Source organism: Carlito syrichta, unplaced genomic scaffold (genome assembly GCF_000164805.1).
Source record: "Carlito syrichta isolate Samal-C Ts95f unplaced genomic scaffold, Tarsius_syrichta-2.0.1 Scaffold315337, whole genome shotgun sequence".
Taxonomy (NCBI): domain Eukaryota; kingdom Metazoa; phylum Chordata; class Mammalia; order Primates; family Tarsiidae; genus Carlito; species Carlito syrichta.
In genome coordinates this window covers 206075-212857 of record NW_007259433.1, presented here as the reverse complement: position 1 = coordinate 212857, position 6783 = coordinate 206075, and positions in this window count along the sequence as shown.

The window sequence follows — 6783 nt, the reverse complement described above, 5'->3', positions numbered from 1 at the left end:
CCACTGCACTCCAGTCTGGGCGACAGAGTAAGACTCCAACTCAAAAAAAATAATAATAATTACCTATCATGGAATGGACAAACTTGTTGAAAGAATATCCAAAAAATACTTACCAAAGTTGGATGAAGCCTCTCTCAGCAACACTACTTGGTTCACTGATGCTGACAGGTTCCTACGGCACTTACCTAGCAGAAGCCTACAAGAGGCCTGGCTTCCGAGAAAATAAGTTCGCCGGGCTCGGTGGCTCAGCCTGTAATCCCGTGCTTTGGGAGGCTGAGGTTAGTGGATTGCATGAGCCTGCGGGTTCGAGACCCACCTGGGCAACTTGGCGAGACCTCATCTCTACAATAAATCAAAAAATTCGCCGGGCATGGTAGTGCGTGCCTGTAATTCCGGCTACTCAGAAGGATGAGGCGGAAGGATCGCCAGAGCCCAGCAGGTCGAGGCTGTAGTGGCCGGGAGCGGCCACTGCATTCCAGTCTGGGCGACAGAGTGAGACTCCAACTCAACAAACAAAAATAATAATAATAAGTTTTTGGGGATCCCTCTCATACACAGGTTCAGCAGGGCCAACTGCGGGACTTCAGTATTCTCTGTACCAGGAAAGAGCATTGTATCTCACCACTAAATCTGGCACTTAGCACAACATCTGATAAGAAAACTGTTAGTTGAATTGATCTATATTAGAAATAACAGTAGGCTGGACTCAGTGGCTCAGCCTGTAATCCCAGCATTTTGGGAGGCCGAGATGAGTGGATTGCCTGAGCCCGCAGGTTGGAGACCTGGGCAACTTGGCAAGACCTCGTCTCTACAATAAATCAAAAATTAGCCGGGCGTGGTAGCACACATCTATAGTTCCAGCTACTTGGAAGACTGAGGTGGAAGGATGACCAGAGCCCAGCAGTTGAGGCTGCGGTGGCTGGAAGCGTGCCACTGCACTCCGGTCTGGGCATCAGGGTGAAACTCCACCTCAAAAAAAAAAAGTAACAGTATAGGTAATGCTTTGCAGCTGAGTCTGGAGGTGAGGAGGTAAATTAGAACAAAATAATTCAAGTAGACGGGCTCGGTGACTCAGCCTGTAATCCCGCACCTTTGGGAAACTGAGGTGAGTTGATTAGCTGAGCCCGCGGGTTCGAGACCCACTTGGGCAGTGAGACCTCATCTCTACAATAAATCAAAAAATTAGCCTAGCGTGGTAGCGCGTACCTGTAGTTCCAGCTACTTGGAAGGCTGAGGCAGAAGGATCACTGGAGCCCAGCAGGTCGAGGCTGCGATGGCCGGGAGCGGCCACTGCACTCCAGTCTAGGTGACAGAGACTCCGACTCAAAAAAAAAAAAAAAGATATTGCCAGTGTTGTTTTCCTGTTAACCTTTAACAGATAATCTTATTTAAACTGAAAACCAAATCACTTGCTTGTAAGTTGTATTGGCAGTTTGGATAATGTCATTGTTCCTGTGGAGAATTTATCCAGAACTCTAGGTTAAATTTTTTTCTCTTTTGCAAAATATTTATTGGCCAGGCTCTATGGCTCAGCCTATAATCCTGTGCTTTGGGAGGCCGAAGCGAGTGGATTGCTTGAGCCCACGGCTTCAAGACCTGCCTGAGCAACTTGGCGAGACCTCATCTCTACAATAAAACATAAAATTAGAATTACAGGCGCGCTACCACACCTGGCTAATTTTTTTATTTATTGTGGAGACGAGGTCTCACCAAGTTGCCCAGGCTGGTCTCAAACTCTGGGCTCTGATAGTTTTCTCACCTTGACCTCCCAAAGTGCCGGGATTATAGGCTTAAGCCACTGCGCCCGACCCTTCCCTATTTCATGTTTCTTTATGTTTGGTTGGAATCTCACTCCGTCGCCCAGACTGGAGTGCAGTGGTGTACTCACGGCCATCGCAGTCTCGACCTGCTGGGCTCAGGTGATCCTTCCACCTCGCCTTCCCAGTAACTGGGACCACAGGTGTGGGCCACCATGCTCGGCTGATTTTTTTTTTTTAATGCTTTGGAGTCTCAGTCTGTCACCCAGCCTTGAAGGTAGTGGCATGCTCCTGGCAACCGTAGCCTCAACCTGCTGGACTCAGGTGATCTTTCTGCCTCAGTCTTCCAAGTAGCCAGAACTACAGGTGCACGCTACCATGCCTGGTTAATTTTTTTTTTTTTTTTTTGAGTTGGAGTCTCACTCTGTCACCCAGACTGGAGTGAAGTGGCCGCTCCCGGCCACTGCAGCCTCGCCTGCTGGGCTCCGGCGATCCTTCCGCCTCAGCCTTCCAAGTAGCCGGAATTACAGGCACATGCTACCACGCCCAGCTGATTTTTTGATTTATTGTAGAGATGAGGTCTTGCTGCCCAGGCGGGTCTCGAACCCGCGGGCTCAGGCAATCCACTCACCTCAGCCTCCCAAAGGCGCGGGATTACAGGCTGAGCCACCGAGCCCGGCTTAATTTTTTTTTTTAATGATAGCGACGAGGTCTTGCCATGTTGCTCAGGCTGGTCTGGAACCCTTGAGCTCAGGTAATCCTCCCACCTCTGCCTTCCAAAGTGCTGGAATTGTAGGGTGAGCCACTGCGCCCATTCATTAATCAAATTCTTTTTTTTTTTTTGAGTTGGAGTCTCACTCTGTCGCCCAGGCCAGAGTGCAGTGGCATGCTTAAGACCACTGCAGCTTCAACCAGCTGGGCTCAGGTGATCCTCTGTCTCAGCCTTCCGAGTAGCTGGAATTACAGGCATGTGCTACCACACCCGGCTGATTTTTTTATTTATTGTCGAGATGAGGTCTCGCTGCCCAGGCGGGTCTTGAACCTGTGGGCTTGGGCAAATCAAATTCTTAACTGTCTAAAATGATAGAGGGAAGTCCTTTCAAGTATGATAAATCTGGACACTACCAAAAAAAAATCAGACTGACCTAATTAAAAATTACATAGGTTAGCCAGATGTGGTGGCTCACGCCTATAATTCCAACACTTTGTGAGGCCAAGGTGGGAAGATTTCTTTAGGCCGGGAGTTCAAGACCAGCCTGGGCAATATTAGCAAGACCTTGTCTCTACAAAAAAAATGATAAAATAACCGGGCCTGTTTTGTGTACCTGTAGCTCCAGCTACTCCGGCGGCTGAGGTGAGAGGATTGCTTGAACTCAGAAGTTCAATGCTGCAGTGAGCTGTGATCATGCCACTGCACTCTGACTTGGGCAAAGGTGACATGATGTCTGTGGGGGAAAAGGATAAAATAAATTATAGGTTAAATATACCATTAGGCTGGGTACAGTGGCTCATGCTTGTAATCCCAGTGTTTTGGGAGACCAAGGTAAGAGGATTGCCTGAGCCCACGGGTTCGAGACCATCCTGGGCAACTTAGAGAGACTTCATCTCTACAATAAATCAAATTAGCCGGGTGTGGTGGCGGGCGTCTGTAGTTCCAGCTACTTGGAAGGCTGAGACAGAGGATCACCTGAGCCCAGCTGGTTGAAGCTGCAGTGGTCTTAAGCATGCCACTGCACTCTGGCCTGGGCGACAGAGTGAGACTCCAACTCAAAAAAAAAGAAAACATGGCTACACCATAGCATAGCATAGCAAAGCAATGGCTGTTATTATTATTATCATTATTATTATTATCAAGTCAGAGACTCACTCTGTTGCCCATGGTCACCGCAGCCTCAACCACCTGGGCTCAGGCTATCCTGCCTCAGCTTTCCAAATAACTGGAACTACAGGTGTGCACCACCATTCCTGGCTGATTTTTTTTTTTTTTTTATTGTAGAGTCAAGGTCTCACCAAGTTGCCCCTGCTGGTCTCAAACCCCTGGGCTCAGGCAGTTCTCTCACTTCCACCTCCCAAAGTGCTGGGATTACAGGTGTGAGCCACCGCACTCGGCACACAAAAGATATTCTACCGATTTTGAATACTGCAAGAATGGGGATATGACCAATGCAGATAGGAGTAAGGTGAGGAGTTAGTGGAAAATGCAATTTGCACCTCGATAAAATTGGTAAGGTTTTTTTTTATTTTAATTTTTTGAGTTGGAGTCTCACTGTTGCCCAGGCTGGAATGCAGTGGCATGGTCATGGTCACTGCAGCCTCGACCTCCTGGGCTCAGGTTGTCCTACCACCTCAGCTTTCCAAGTAGCTGGAATTAAAGGCATGTGCCACCATGCCCGGCTAACTTTTTCGTTTATTGTAGAGATGAGGTCTCACCAAGTTGCTCGGGCTAGTCTTGAACCTGTGGACTCAGGCAATCTTCTCACCTCAGCCTCCCAAAGTGCTGGGATTACAGGCGTGAGCCATCGCGCCCGGCTGGTAAGGTTTTAAGTTATAGAGCACAGTCATTTGGAGTTGACTTCAAGTAAGAAACTAGATTTGGTGAGTCTATGTGGTTCCTATTTCACTATGAAAAAGTATTTGTATTTTGCATAAAGTATCACTTGGACTGTCTGGGTCTGAATCAAGAAGTATATGGCCGGGCGCGGTGGCTCAGCCTGTAATCCTGTGCCTTTAGGAGGCTGAGGTGAGTGGTTGCCTGAGCCCGCGGGTTCGAGACCCGCCTGGGCAGGCGAGACCTCATCTCGACAATAAATCAAAAAATCAGCTGGGCGTGGTAGCGCGCACCTGTAATTCCGGCTACTCGAAAGTCTGAGGCGGAGGGATCACCGGAGCCCAGCAGGTTGAGGCTGCGGTGACTGGGAGCGGCCACTGCACTCCAGTCTAGGCGACAGAGTGAGACTCCAACTCAAAAAAAAAAAAAAAAAAAGAAATATATGAAGTAGGACTTAACATGTTAGAACCCTAGACTGGGTGCCGTGGCTAAAAAAAAATAATTGCTAACATGTATAGGGCTATGTACCAGGCATTGCTCTAAATGCTTGTTTCATACATACACTATTAAATAATTCTCATACCATTATTATTATTCCCCCTTTTTTTTTTAGTTAGAGTGTCACTCTGTCACCAAGGCTGGAGTGCAGTGGCACACCCACGGTCATCACAGCCTCGATCTGCTGGGCTTAGGTGATCTTTCTACTTCAGCCTTCCAGGTAGCTGGAACTACAGGCTTACACCACCACACCTAGCTAATTTTTTTGACTTATTGTAGAGAGGAGGTCTCACCATGTTACCCAGACTAGTCTCAAACTCCTGGGCTCAGGGAATCCTCTTGCCTCCACTTCCAAAAGTGTTGGGATTACAGGCATGAGCCACCATGCCCGGTTTGTTACCCCTTTTATGGATGAGGAAACTGATGTACTGAGAGAATAAGTAACTTGCTCAATGACAGCTAGTGAGTGGCAAAGGCAACTATTATTGTTTAATTCAGATTCTCTGTTGCCCAGACTGGAATGCAGTAGCAGGATCAGAGCTTACTGCAGCCTTGAACTCCTGGGCTTGGGCATTCCTTCTGTCCCAAGTAACCAGGACTTCAGGTGAATGCCACCATGCACAGCAATTTTTTTCCCCTACAACATGTCTGACTATGTTGTCTGTGCTGGTCTTGAACTCCTGACCTCAAAAGATCCTTCTGCCTCGGTCTCCCAAATGCTGTGATTACAGGTGTGAGCCAGTTTGAGCCAAAAGCAAAAATTTTTTTTTTTTTTTTTTTTTGAGTTGAAGTCTCAACTCTGTCGCCCAGACTAGTCAAGTTGCCCAGGCAGTTCTCGAACCCGCGGGCTCAGGCAATCCACTCACCTCAGCCTCCCAAAGGCGCGGGATTACAGGCTGAGCCACCAAGCCCGGCTGGCTAATTTATTTTATTTTATTGTACAGATGAGAGCTCGCCAAGTTGCTCGGGCTGGTCTTGAACAGGTGGGCTCAGGCAGTCCTCTCACCTTGGCCTCCCAAGGTGCTGGGATTATAGGCGTGAGCCACTGTGCCCAGCCTGCTAGTACATTTCACAGCTGATATCTATTAGCTTCCTCCCCATTGGGCAATTCCCCTGTATCTCTAGGTGACCCAAATGTATTTTCTTTCTACTAACCAGGAACCATCACAATTTATTGCAGTGTATTGTGCTCATCTAGACCTTAAAGGGAAGGTTCTGACTCTCATTTATCTTTGTCTCCTCAATGCCTACTACACATCTGTTAAACGACCGCTTAGATTAGTTTATTTCATTTTATATATATATATTTTTTTTTAATTTTTGCTTTTTTTTAGAAAGCAGGATTTATTTATTTATTTATTTATTTTTTGAGTTGGAATCTCACTTTGTCGCCCAGACTGGAGTGCAGTGGCCACTCGCGGCCACCGCAGCCTCGACCTGCTGGGCTCCGGCGATCCTTCCACCTCAGCCTTCCAAGTAGCTGGAACTACAGGCGCGCACTACCACGCCCGGCTAATTTTTTGATTTACTGTAGAGATGAGGTCTTACCGAGTTGCCCGGGCGGGTCTCGAACCCGCGGGCTCAGGCAATCCACTCACCTCAGCCTCCCAAAGCGCAGGATTACAGGCTGAGACATCAAGCCCGGCTTCTTACTTTTTTTAAATTAATTTTTATTTATTTTTTGTGGCGTACAATTCAGGGTTAGGTATACAAATGTTCATTATGCAGGTATCCTTGTTGATGAAATGTGGCCCCCATTCCCTGGCAGTTTCCCAATACCGCCAATCCCTTTCTTATAGTATTATGATAATTGGTCAAGGTCCGCTTATGGGTGAGAACATATGGTTCTCTGGTTCTGTGGTAGATCAGTGAGTATCATCGACTCTAAATCCATCCAAGTTGCTGCGAAGTCCATATGTTTATTCTTTTTTTTTTTTGAGTTGGAGTCTCACTCTATCGCCCAGACTGGAGTGCAGTGGC